The following is a 14331-nucleotide window of genomic DNA, read 5'->3' on the forward strand; positions in this document are numbered from 1 at the left end:
CTTTCCGCATCATAACTATCGCTGTCATCAGTATCTTCAGATAAGCCTTCTAGAATCTCCTTAGTAATCTTTTCTGTATTTGTCTTTGCTATTGATTCAACAAATCCAGCAGTTTTCTCCTCAAGGAGCTTCTCCTCTTCACTCAGCTTCGTCTCAGCAACAACTTTTTTGTCTTGAGACATCTTTTCTTCAGAAATGGCGAAAATGTGTTCTTAAAGCCGAAGCTTAGAAAGTCTAAGAAATTAAGCAAGTGCTGGTAAGCAAGGGCTAAAAAATTGAGCAGACAAAGCAGGCGGCAAGTAGCGTACCAAATGTGCTCGGGGTGAGTTCTTATTCATACGCCCAGTGCGCTCCAAATTGGAGGGCCCCGTCTGTCATTGATTGTTGCTATTCTAGCAAAGGGAAGGTGTTTTCCGGACCTTCGGCTTAAGGCCTTCGTCCATATCGCAATTTGAATTCATTATTCTAACAAATTAATATTGTGAGGGGCTACTGTTGGGGGCCTTCGTCTTCCAAAGGTCCTCAAAAACATGATTTAACAATGCTTCTGGAGTATAATACATGAGCAGGTACCTTTGGACTCGGATCAGAACCACAGTGTGAGAAGCACAAAGAATATGATGGTTGACGCAGCGCCGAAGCTACGCGCAAGGGCGCTTCGGCATGACAGCAGAAAAGGGAACCGACTTAAAAGGGAAAAGGCCATTTAGACCTCGATGGATCACTATAGAGTCATTAGCAAATGTAAAGGGCATTGGTGTAATTTTACATGGGCTGCATCCTGTGCCTATAAATAGATGAACAGTGCTCCTGTACTGTTCACGCTGACTTGGATTTGCTCGTGCGTCACACTCGTACCTTTGCTTTCTGTCAAGCCGAAGGTACCAAATGTAATTCAATATTGTTCTTATGTTAATTTGTGACAATATGTTAAGAAATATATGTGATAATGTTATTATTCACACTATTTCTTATGCTTTGCATTCTTCATTCATTGTTAATGTTTATACATATTAATATGTTGAGATGATGAAGGTATGTCCTTCATGACCTTCGTCCGAAGATCATTACTGTGGTGGAACCGCCCGAATTATTCCGACTTAAGTGCCTAAGTCCTGCCTTAGAGGCTAGACCACACTTAAATGGGAATAACACGTCAGTCCCTCGGATCTAGTCCGACAAGGCCACTAACAGGATCAAGTACCACGTACTCACTCGATGGTGAGGCATAGAGCAAATACAATAAAGCATAAAACCATACATAAAGGGAGTATTAAATTTATTACATCATCATCGGAGTTTTAACAAAAGTAGTAATCATTGTTTAGAATGAAGCGGAAATAAACTAACGATAAATGGAGGGATGGGGAAGCCTGTCCCATCACTCCTCATGCTCCTCCTCAGCCGAGGTCGGATCCCACTCGACTGTCCAACCTGGTGGCAAGATGGATGGCCAAGTCACTCCAGCAACCATGTCTTCCAGAGAACCTGTAAAAATTATGCCACAAGCAAGGCTGAGTATACTAATACTCAGCTAGACTTACCCGGTGTGAGGAGTCTACTCCTCTACCTCTAGACATGCAGCTGTTTGGTTGAGGGGTTTGGTTGCCAAAAGCACTAGCTGAGTCTAAAAATCAAGTTTTAGTGTGACTCTCTTAAGACTAATTGTGTACTATCTAATCATTCATGATATCAAGCAATTTAGCAATCAACATCTTTTGCCAAATCATCACATTTCCACTTGTTACTCAATGCAGTACAATGGATCAAGGAGTCTCATTAGCTGCGAGAAGCAGACGATTCGAATCGAGTTTTTATCCTTGCAAGGTAAACCTAAACACACGACGTGGTAAGGCACTCCGTCCCCACACACATCAACCGTCCCCATCGATTCCCCGTCAGCAGATCAGAGCTCACCGCCTTGGCGTACAATGCCTCACTGACCCCGAATGTCGTCGTGCAGCGACCGCACTTGTACCCACCATAACCGGAATGGGAGACCACGTCTCAGGTCGCGTGAGGGGTAAAGTCTGCTGTCAGGTTCAATTAGGTACTAGGCTTACTGATTTACCATATTTCTCGGTATGTGCTTAGTACGTTCAAACGCTTAACACAGGTATCCGCACGTTAATCCTTATTCCAATTCCATCTCATAGACCACGCATCCCCATGGATTCGTGTCCACAGACCAACATCAGTATGATATGAAAGTGGATACAACCAAATTCCTGACCTCGCGCAAGTGCTAGAAAATCACTCGACTTCTACCGAGATCCCTAATTAGTAAAGCATATCCATCTCAAAAGGTATCTTGTGTCATGCAACTAAGGATCCAAACAACTCCTACACTTAAGTGCACAGTACAAGCCTACAAACATTAAGTGCAGTAAAATAGCATATAGAATAGGTTATGCATAAAACCGGGGCTTGCCTTCCAAAGCTGGGGCAGGCAGATCTTCGATGGCAGGCTCTGATGCTGGATCCTGGGCTACCTCCTGAGCAAGTCCTTGCTCCGGCACGAGGATGTACTCTCCGTCAGCGAGGTTGCAATCTATCGAATGCAATGAATAAGATATATGTATGCTATGATATGAAGAATTTAGTAACCATTATGCATAGGGAAGGAAAAACTAAGTTAGTTGATAACTTAGGGTTTTCCTTGTTATAAGAAGTTCTTAGTGGTTTATGCTTAGCAATTTAGGTTTAAGGTTTTGCTTAGAGGCAAGCATAGTGGATTAAGGCTTGGATTGTCTCTTGAAGGTTTTAGTAGGTACTCAAGGGTTTTGTTGTTTTGGTTAGGGCAACATTAATTTCCACTGCTAATTTCTCTTTTTATTGTCTTTTTATGCTCTTAAGGTGGGTTTAAACTACAACAGTGATTTCAAATTTTATAAAAATTCCATAAAAATTACAGTGGGTCAATATTGGTCACTGTAGTATGTCCTATAAAATTTAGGTCAAAAATAAATAGAACCTTCTCTGGACAAAAATAACAAAAGTTGGGGCAGAGGGGTTACTTTGCACTACAACCCTTATCTAGGTGTGGGTTCTGTACTAAGGGTTATTTTTGCTAGTATCTATGGGTAATAACATGCTTCTGTGCCAAAAATCAAAGAGGGTCACCTAGTGGTTATTTAGTTATGATTTTCCAAAGTTTAATGCTAAAAAGACACTTATAACTAGCTTACTAATTGAAAAATGTCAAACAACAGAACTTTCAATTTTCCTAGGTTCTTCTTAGCAAAAGAACAGTCATTCCTAAGATAGGGGTGTTTTCTCCTTAGGATTATTTTCTTGTGACTTTTCAAAGTTTTCTCTGTTTTTCTTGAATAATTGTGAGTTTAATTTCTTTCCACTGGACTATGGTTTAACAGAATTTTCTTGTGAACTACATGACTTAGGCATGCTAGGAAAAATATGGTTGCCCTCTGGTTTCCATTTTTAATCCCTTTTCTTAATTTTCCTAAGTTTGAGCATAAACAAGCTTTAGTAAATAAACCCTCCTTAACCTTGTATACTGGGGTGTTTATTAATTTTAAACATTGTAATTACTAGGTTAGTGTCTCCACTATTTTTCTTAACACTGGTCTAACAATATTTCTATTTTTCCTTCTAATATTAACCTTTGGGCAGTTTTCTTATTTAATTCAAAACTCTGTAAAACATTACATGAACTCTGGAGCTTATTATTTTTGCCTGATAGTTTATATTCCTCAAAGTCTAGCAAAATTGGTTTGACAAATTTTGGATGATTATTCTTCAAGTTATGCATTTATTAAGTTCTCTGCAATATTTAAAAGAAAAATAAATTAGAAATGGAAAAGAAATACAGGTTTGCGCTGAAGCCCCTGGTTTTCTCTTCCTTTTCTCTCACAAAACAGTCCTCGGTCTACTATTTGCATGGGTCACTGACCTTGCACAAAACCCCCTGGAATTAGCCGAAATCTAACCCGCACTCTCTGGCTGGCTTAAACAGTACCCGCGGCAAAGATTACGGCGGCGAGGCTTACCGGCGGAAGTAGAGCTCCAGCGAGGCGGTCATTGACGTCGGGGAGGTCATGGCGGTCACGTCGGTGTGCGGGTCGGCGTCAGAGGTGGTTGGAGCTGCCCTGGCCACGAGCGCAGGCGGCGGGGTTCGTCGGTAGCTCCTACTCCGGCCAAACCACGGCGGTCGAGTTAAATTAAAGTGCACGAGGAGCTCCACAGGGTGATGTAGAGGCCATGTGTGCAACGAAATGAGAAATGGTGCAGAGGTTTACCCGGTCCACGTGCTCCGGCGGGGTTCCAAACTCCGGCGAGCACGATTGCGCTATTCCGGTGGCGCGGGTCCTCGGTTCAAGCTCGGGCAAGCTTCACGGCCTCCTAGGGGAGCTATCCGAGGGCTTGGATTGAGCGGAGGAGGGCGGGAAAGGGGTTGGCCACGGTGGTTGTCCTCGGGCGGCTCTGGCGGGTCGCGGGGAGGTCGCCGGAGCTGCGGGCGAGCTCTGGAGAGTTAGGCGTGGTACAGAGTAGGCAACGGGGAAGATGGCCGGGCACTAGGGTGGGCTTTATAGCCGAGGCGCGAGCGTGGTCACGGGGCGGCCGCGGGCGTGTGGGGGTTCGCGTGTGGGCGTGCTCTGGGCGTGGGGGTTTACTTCTGCCAGGGTTCAATGGCCGATTTGATCGCCTTAGCGTGCAGATCTTGGCAAAACCCCCCTGTACGGTCTCTTCCCTGCACCAAATCCTACCTTTTTTATGTGAGTTCCAAGCAAAGATATGGTCGGGGTAGAGAGATATGGGGTGAGAAGTCGGCTCTGTCAGAGCTGTCCACACCAAGACAAAAGCCATGCCAAGTCATGTCAAATGGCTTAGGGTTGGGTTCAAACTTTTCTAGGGTGTTCTAGGGGTCTTGGGGCGCCATTTTGTCAATTGGGCCATAAGGTTTTGAGGTTGGGATCAAGGTGAACATGTTTGATCTTTGAAAGAGGGTCGGTTTTGAACTTTAGCAAATCCTGATTTTTCTTTTATGTTCTTCTCTTTGGTGACCTGTTTGGGGTTGTTCTGAAATCTTTTTGGGGTCACTCTCTTTCTATTTTTTGTAGGGTATTAAGTGTACTACAACCTTTATAATTAGCCCAAGTCAAGAAAATGTGATTTACATAGACTTTGCCATAATCCCCGCTAGGGCTCCATTTGCCTATAAGGGATTTGGATTAGGGTTTGAGTCATTCTCTTCTCTTTAGTGCATGATAAGGTCAAGGCGTGACTTCTAGGATGGGTTACACCTACTTAGGATCTTGATTCCCAAGTTTGGTGTTTTTTACTCAAATTAAATCACATGTGATTATTGTTTCACTAGTGTAGTCTTGAGTGAAAACCCTAAGTAACACCTGGGGTGTTACAGCCCTCCCCCTTAAAGGAATCTCGTCCCGAGATTTTAGGTAGAGTCCTTTAGAGGGGGTACCAAAAAGGTGTGCTAGGGTGTTGCATTTTCATCTATCCATGTTTCTCTAGTTAACTGCTCTTCGAATGTCATTCTCTTTGCAACTTTAGAAGGAAGCCATTTTAAAGTCATTTTCAAAGCTTACAATACCTTTAACATCTAAGTTTTTCTTATATTTAGATTCAAAAGGGCAGGTGGGGGTGGGGTTTTGGATTACGTACCGACTCCTTTGGACAGAAAGTCGGGGAAGCAAGAACATAGAAAATCCTCAGTTTCCGATGTAGCCTCTTCTACTGAATGGTGACTCCACTGGACCTTATACATTCTGATCGACCTTGCCCGCGTTGATCTCTCCTTTTGATAGGACAAATCCGGTTCTATCTCCAATTCTGGTTCAGGTAGCACTTCCGTGGGTAAGCGGATACACTTCCGTAGCTGAGATACGTGGAACACATCATGAATTGCTGACATGTGGGGTGGCAACTTCAATTGATATGCTACGGGCCCATAATTCGCTTTGATCTCATAGGGCCTAATGTAGTGAGGAGCTAACTTGCCTTTGATTCCAAATCTCGGAACACCTTTGGTGGGTGACACATTAAGATAAACATGCATGGTCTCCCACTTCAAACTGTAGAGGCTTCCTCCTCTTGTCATGATAACTCTTCTGTCTGGCCTGAGCAGCTTCTAGGTTCTTCTTAATGACTCTGACTTTCTCTTCGGCTTCAAGTACCAGGTCAGGTCCAAAGATTTCCCTCTCTCCAGCTTGTGACCAATTTAGCGGTGTCCTACACCTTCTCCCATACAAGGCCTCAAAAGGTGCCATCTTTAGACTAGACTGGTAGCTGTTGTTATACGAAAACTCCGCCAAAGAAAGGCACTTGTCCCAATTTTTCCCATAGTGTAGCACACAGGCTCGCAACATGTCTTCGAGGATTTGATTCACTCTTTCTGTCTGACCATCAGTCTGCGGATGGTATGCTGAACTTCTTATTGCATGGATCCCAAGTAACTCTTGGAGCTGCTCCCAAAAGCGTGCCACAAATAGTGCTCCTCTGTCAGACACAATGGTCTTTGGAATTCCATGCAAACGCACTATTTGATCAATATAGATTTCTAAGTTAGTTGATAACTTAGGGTTTTCCTTGTTATAAGAAGTTCTTAGTGGTTTATGCTTAGCAATTTAGGTTTAAGGTTTTGCTTAGAGGCAAGCATAGTGGATTAAGGCTTGGATTGTCTCTTGAAGATTTTAGTAGGTACTCAAGGGTTTTGTTGTTTTGGTTAGGGCAACATTAATTTCCACTACTAATTTCTCTTTTTATTGTCTTTTTATGCTCTTAAGGTGGGTTTAAACTACAACAGTGATTTCAAATTTTATAAAAATTCTGTAAAAATTACAGTGGGTCAATATTGGTCACTGTAGTCTGTCCTATAAAATTTAGGTCAAAAATAAATAGAACCTTCTCTGGACAAAAATAACAAAAGTTGGGGCAGAGGGGTTACTTTGCACTACAACCCTTATCTAAGTGTGGGTTCTGTACTAAGGGTTATTTTTGCCTAGTGGTTATTTAGTTATGATTTTCCAAAGTTTAATGCTAAAAAGACACTTATAACTAGTTTACTAATTGAAAAATGTCAAACAATAGAACTTTCATTTTCCTAGGTTCTTCTTAGCAAAAGAACAGTCATTCCTAAGGTAGGGGTGTTTTCTCCTTAGGATTATTTTTCTTATGACTTTTCAAAGTTTTCTCTGTTTTTCATGAATAATTGTGAGTGTAATTTCTTTTCACTGGACTATGGTTTAACAGATTTTTCTTGTGAACTACATGACTTAGGCATGCTAGTAAAAATATGATTGCCCTCTGGTTTCCATTTTTAATCCCTTTTCTTAATTTTCCTTAGTTTGAGCATAAACAAGCTTTAGTGAATAAACCCTTCTTAACCTTGTATACTGGGGTGTTTATTAATTTTAAACAGTGTAACTACTAGGTTAGTGTCTCCACTATTTTTCTTAACCCTGGTCTAACAATATTTCTATTTTTCCTTCTAATATTAAGCTTTGGGCAGTTTTCTTATTTAATTCAAAACTCTGTAAAACATTACAGGAACTATGGGGCTTATTACTTTTGCCTGATAGTTTATTTTCCTCAAAGTCTAGCAAAATTGGTTTGACAAATTTTGGATGATTATTCTTCAAGTTATGCATTTATTATGTTCTCTGCAATATTTAAAAGAAAAATAAATTCGAAATGGAAAAGAAATACAGGTTTGCGCTGAAGCCCCTGGGTTTTCTCTTCCTTTTCTCTCACAAAACAGTCCTTGGTCTACTATTTGCATGAGTCACTGACCTTGCACAAAACCCCCTAGACTTAGCTGAAATCTAACCCGTGCTCCCTGGCTGGCTTAAACAGTACCCGCGGAAAGATTACGGCGGCGAGGCTTACCGGCAGTAGTAGAGCTCCGGCGGGGCAGTCAGTGACGTCGGGGAGGTCACGGCGGTCACGTCGGTGTGCGGGTCGGCGTCAGAAGTGGTCGGAGCTGCCCTGGCCACGAGCGCAGGCGGCGGGGTTCGTCGGCGGCTCCTACTGCGGCCAAACCACGGCGGTCGGGTTCAATTAAAGTGCACGAGGAGCTCCACGGGGTGATGTAGAGGCCATGCGTGCAACGAATTGAGAAATGGTGCAGAGGTTTACAAGGTTCACGTGCTCCGGCGGGGTTCCAAACTCCAGCGAGCACGATTGCGCTATTCCGGTGGCGCGGGACCACGGTTCAAGCTCGGGCAAGCTTCACAGCCTCCTAGGGGAGCTATCCGAGGGCTTGGATCGAGCGGAGGAGGGCGAGAAAGGGGTTGGCCACGGTGGTTGCCCTCGAGCGGCTCTAGCGGGTCGCGGGGAGGTCACCGGAGCTGCGGGCGAGCTCTGGAGAGTTAGGCATGGTACAGAGGAGGCAACGGGGAAGATGGTCGGGCATTGGGGTGGGCTTTATAGCCGCGGCGCGGGCGCGGTCATGGGGCGGCCGCGGGCGCATGGGGGTTTGCGTGCGGGCGTGCTCTGGGCGCGCCCCCGAGTGTCAGCCCACGTCGAACACGTGGGGGTTTACTTCTGCCAGGGTTCAACGGCCGATTTGATCGCCTTAGCGTGCAGATCTTGGCAAAACCCCCATGTACAGTCTCTTCCCTGCACCAAATCCTACCTTTTTTATGTGAGTTCCAAGCAAAGATATGGTCGGGGTAGAGAGATATGGGGGTGAGAAGTTGGCTCTATTAGAGCTGTCCACACCGAGACAAAAGCCATGCCAAGTCGTGTCAAATGGCTTAGGGTTGGGTTCAAACTTTTCCACGGTGTTCTAGGGGTCTTGGGGCGCCATTTTGTCAATTGGGCCATAAGGTTTTGAGGTTGGGATCAAGGTGAACATGTTTGATCTTTGAAAGAGGGTCGGTTTTGAACTTGAGCAAATCCTGATTTTTCTTTTATGTTCTTCTCTTTGGTGACCTGTTTGGGGTTGTTCTGAAATCTTTTTGGGGTCACTCTCTTTCTATTTTTTGTAGGGTATTAAGTGTACTACAACCTTTATAATTAGCCCAAGTCAAGAAAATGTGATTTACATAGACTTTGCCATAATCCCCTCTTGGGCTCCATTTGCCTATAAGGGATTTGGATTAGGGCTTCAGTCATTCTCTTCTCTTTAGTGCATGATAAGGTCATGGCATGACTTCTAGGATGGGTTACACCTACTTGGGATCTTGATTCCCAAGTTTGGTGTTTTTTACTCAAATTAAATCACATGTGATGATTGTTTCACTAGTGTAGTCTTGAGTGAAAACCCTAAGTAACACCTGGGGTGTTACAATTATATCGTTGGGGAAATAATGCTTCGAGGACGAAGGGCATTAACAAATAACTTGTCTTTGGTGTTGCCTTGTTCTCAACTTATAGCATTTGAGAGCAAGTCCCCAACAGTGACTAAGGAAGTACATGCTAAGCACTGCTCATTTGATTACTGTTGGGGGCCTACTTTGCCGAAGATCCTCAAAACAACTAACCTTCGGCATAAGCAAATGTGTTGCAGGCACATAATGAAGGGTGGACAAAGATGGCCCTCGGCCGAAGCAGCCTGCAAAGAGGCTTCAGCCTCACTCATGTGTGGTGAAGGTGTAAGCCGAGGTCGCTAGCTTCGGCGTGGCAAAGGCTTCGCATGTAAAGTGATGAAGGGGAAGAAGTCGAATAATTGTGCAGCAAGAAAGAAAGACAAAAGACGATGATGCACATGTACTATATGTAAATCATACTTGTAAACTTTGTGGGCATGCCTGTAATTGCATACGCGACTGTATCTTTCTTCTATAAATAGGTGAATAGCGCCATGCATAAATTCACCTTTTGGTGGACCCCTAAGCTTTGTCTTTCTTATCCTTCGAGGTACCTTCGAGATGTCTCACTTGTGAAGCTGAAGATACGCGTGTAAATTTATAATATATTAAGAAAGATAGAATGAAGAGTGCTAAGACACATGAGATGAGTAAAAAACTTTGTCCTTTGTCACATTCCCATACATTGTCACTTCATCTTCATTCCCTCTATTTTACCTTCTCCCTTATGTCACCCTTTTAAGAAGAGGTAATCAAAGGGAGAAGGTTGTCACTATCTAACTTTTGTTGCCTTGTTTTTGATACCATGTAGTAATCAAAAGCAAGTGATCAACTTTGGCGCCCACCTCCAGTCATCTCATGACCACAACAAGCTAAACCACGACGAAAAGCATGTCAAGCCATCAGACTTCATTGTCAACATTGAAGAAGCTTGTGCTCCTCATCACTGGGGGGCTCGAGCTTCAAACCTAGTAACAAGAAGCAAAAGATAGAGGCCTGAAGAAGGGTACAACATGTGGGTGTCCAAGGACCCTACATCAAGACTAAATGGTCTCATATCCCTTTCATATTTTCTCAAAAAGATCTTCGTCTCAAGGATTATCCACACAAAGACGCCATGGTAATCTCATGTGTCATAAAAGCCTTCGTTATTCATAATGTTCTAGTTGACACAGGTAATACAACAGACATCATAGTTGCGAAGGCCTTCAGGCCAATGCAAGAACCAGAGGATAAAATTCAAGACCCAGCCTTTCCTTTGTGGCTTCAGAGTACAACAAGTAATGGCCCTAACAAAGCTACCCATGCCGATCATGTTCGGCTATGTCAACAATACAAGAACAAAAGAGCTTATCATTGAAATAGTTGACATGAAATTCCCATACAATGCAATCATTAGAAGGGGGGCGCTCAACATTGTAGAAGCAATCCTGCATTCGGCTTATCTCTATATGAAGATACTAAGCAACCAAGGAGTTATATCCGTATATGGGAGTTAATAAGCTGCAAGAAGTGTAGAAGGGACCCTGTAAGAACCTAAAATCATCTACAACATAGATGAAGTTGAAGCATAGAACAAGACATCAGAAAAACAATTAAAAGAGAAAGCATCTTCAGTGGACCAGCCAAAACCAATACTCCTTTATGAAGATGTTGCAGATCAAAAGGTTTTCTTCAGCATTTAGCTAACTTTGGAGCAAGAATCCAATTTCAAGAGATTTCTATTTCACAACAAGGATGTCTTTGCTTGGTTAGCAAATGACTTGTGTGGAGTTGACAGAAGCATAATAGAGCATGCTCTAAATGTTGACCCGATTAGCAGGTCACGAAACAGAAGGTTCGCAAGATGTCTAAGGGCAAGGTTGAAGGTGCAAAGGCCAAAGTTAAAAGATTGCTCAGTGCTGGAGTTATAAGATAAGTTGCATATCCAGACAAATGGAGGATGTGTATTGATTTCACAGACCTCAACCAAGCATGCCCGAAGGATGAATTTCCATTACCAAGAATTGATTCCCTAATGGATGCAGTAGCTACTTTGGAGCTCAAGAGTTTACTAGATTGTTATTCAGGGTATCATCATATTTGAATGAAAAATGAAGATTAGCTGAAGAATAGCTTTATAACACCTAGTGGCACTTATTGCTACCTTTGGATGCATGAGGGGCTCAAGAATATTGGTGGATATTTCCGCAGAATGACGTCCAAGGTGTTGAGTACACATCTGAGCAGAAATGTTTTTACTTATGTTGATGATATCATCATACGGAGCACGAAGCAACAAAGTCACATTTCAGATCGTCAAGAGGCCATCACCAACTTTTGAAAGGCAGGCTTGAAGGTGAACATTCAAAAATGTGTGTTTGGAGTCAAGAAAGGCAAATTTCTAAGATGCCTTTTATCAACAAAAGAGATCGAAGCAAACCCACACAAAATAAGACATACATTGGATGGAGCCGCTGAAGTCAAGAAAAGGATCTGAGAGGCTAGCAGGAAGGCTTGCCTCTCTGAATAGATTTATCTCAATATCTGCAGAAGAAGCTTGCTATTCTTTGAAGTATTGAAATTAGCAGAATTTTTTCAGTGGGGACCATCTCAGCAACAAGCTTTCGATGAAATGAAGAACTATTTGATTCAGCTCACAACCCTTTCCCCCATCTTTGCCAGGGGCTCTTTTGTTGCTTCATGTGTCAACTTTGTAGTCCACTATGAGTGCTGCTCTGGTTTAGGAGAAGGTGGAAGAGGGCATCAAAAGGAAAATTCATGTGTACTTCGTATCTTAGGTGTTGGACGCATCCAAGAGGAATTACACAGAAATGGAAAAAGTCCTATATGTAGTCTTGATGGCTTCAAGGAAGCTTCGACATAATATCATTGTACCTTTAACCCAGCCACTAAAAGATATTATAAGAAACATAGAAGCTTCGGGGCTAATTAGAAAATGGGCAACAGAACTTAATGAGTTTGTCATTGATTTTGTGCACAAATCATCTATCAAATCTCAAGCACTAGGAAATTTCATTGTTGATTGGACTCCTAGCCCGCAAGACAAAGCTAGCACATCAGACAAAGTTGTCTGGACAATCTTGTATGATGGTTCATGGGGATCTTTCAGGGCTAGTGCCGCAACTGTTGTTATTTCACCATCTAGAGTAAAGACATCATATCCTGCTAAGCTGTAATTTCAGTGCAGAAACAACATAGCAGAATACGAAGCTCTACTACTAGGCTTGAGGAAGCATCACAAGCCAGGTGGACAAGTCAAGTATGGCAAAGAACTCGGCATTAGAAAAGTACCTTCATATGGTCCAAAGAATGGATTCCTCCTTCAAAGGCTTCTCATTGAAAAATATCCTAAGGTTGGATAACGAGCACACTAACATATTAGCCAAGTCTGCCACTCATGGGCTCCCACTACCCCCATGTGTTCTTTGAAATTTTAAAGGCACGTTCGGTGCAGCTGATGGAAAGAGCCATCTTAATAGTGTCTCCCACACATAATGAAGATTGGAGAACATAAATTACTACTTTCCTTTAGGGGAACCATCTAGTAGATGACGAAGAATATATTAAAAGGATGCAGACCAGAATATGGCCATAAAAGATAATAGGAGGGGAGTTGTATAAAGAAGGTGTTTGCTCACCCTTACTGAAATTCATTTCCAGAAATGAAGGTCAAGAGTTCTAATATCTCCAGTCCGAAGGTAAGTGTAACGCCATGAATTTGGGGGTATAAATTTTCATCTCCAATATTCACCCAATTCAGGCATTACTCTATTTTTTCTTCCTATTTCGCTCCTTCCTCCTATTTTCAAAGCAATATAAAGACTAGTGTCTGTATCGCGTGTAACCAAAACCTAAGTTGATATTGTTGTTGCATCATGCTGGAGCATATTTATTTTGTATGATGTTGTGCCTAGGCATGCGTTCGCCTTTTTTGGTTTTCGATTCACGTACTGATATCAATTAGAAGCAGGCGAGATCGAGTAGAGAGAAGTCAGCCTAGCCCTGCCATAGGCGTGCCTAGGCGACCCACCTCCCCCATGCACACGCCTCTCCCCTTCATTCTCTCTTTCTCGCTCAAAATAACCTCCCTCTTCCTCTCTTCCACCTCTGTCCCTACCCTAGGGTGGATTCCGGTGAGCGGTTGCTGCTGTCCGTTGAGCCCGCGAAGAGCTCCCCTCTCTCTCTCCTCCCACTGGCCGATACCCTCCCCGTGCGCGCACAGCCGCTGGCATGGCCCTGCCCGGCGCGCAGCCTCTAGTCCCGGTGTCTTACCCCCGGCGCGCCACATTCGGCCCCAGCGCGGCCCTTCCCCGGTGCGTGGCCCCTGTGGCGCGGCCCCTCGCCGGCGCGCGCAGCCCGGCCACAGCATGCCCTAGCACGTGCCTCAGCGCGGCACCGGCCAGGGCAAGCCCCCGGCGCGCGTGCCCCTGCCCCGGCTCGCATTACCCTAGCGCGCGTAGTAACGTTTTAAATTCAGTTTAGGTCATGTGGTGTTGCGTGCTTCGTCAAGTGACAATCCGTTATAATTTCAGATCGTGTTGTGTCGCGCGCTTCGTCACGTGACATTCCGTTTTTAATTCCGTTTAAATCACGCGTTGTGCCGCGCGCTTCGCTTCGCGATAATCCTTTTAATTCCGTTCGAGTAGTGCGTTGTGTCGTGCACTTCATCGTGCGACAATCCTTTTTTCTGTTTAGATCATGTGTTGTGTCGCGCGACGATCCTTTAAATTCACCTAGGATCACATATAATAATTAAAGCGCATAGTGTAACGACGATTAATTAAATACCGAGCTAATTAGGGTCTAGTGCTAATTTTATTTATGCATTGCACGATTATTAATTAATATGATTGTGTTTAGATAAATATTTTAATCCATAGCTTCCTAACGTAAGCGCTATGTCTTTCAGATGTAACCTCGACCATTATAGTTTATTTTCTCGCATAGCCGTAGATGCAAGCCCTGCGCCACATGTCTGTTTAGTTGTTATATTTTTATTGTGTGGTGTATTGTTTTTGTCTATGTTAAGATTGTGGAA

The sequence above is a fragment of the Zea mays genome, chromosome 1 (assembly GCF_902167145.1).
Source record: "Zea mays cultivar B73 chromosome 1, Zm-B73-REFERENCE-NAM-5.0, whole genome shotgun sequence".
Taxonomy (NCBI): Eukaryota; Viridiplantae; Streptophyta; class Magnoliopsida; order Poales; family Poaceae; genus Zea; species Zea mays.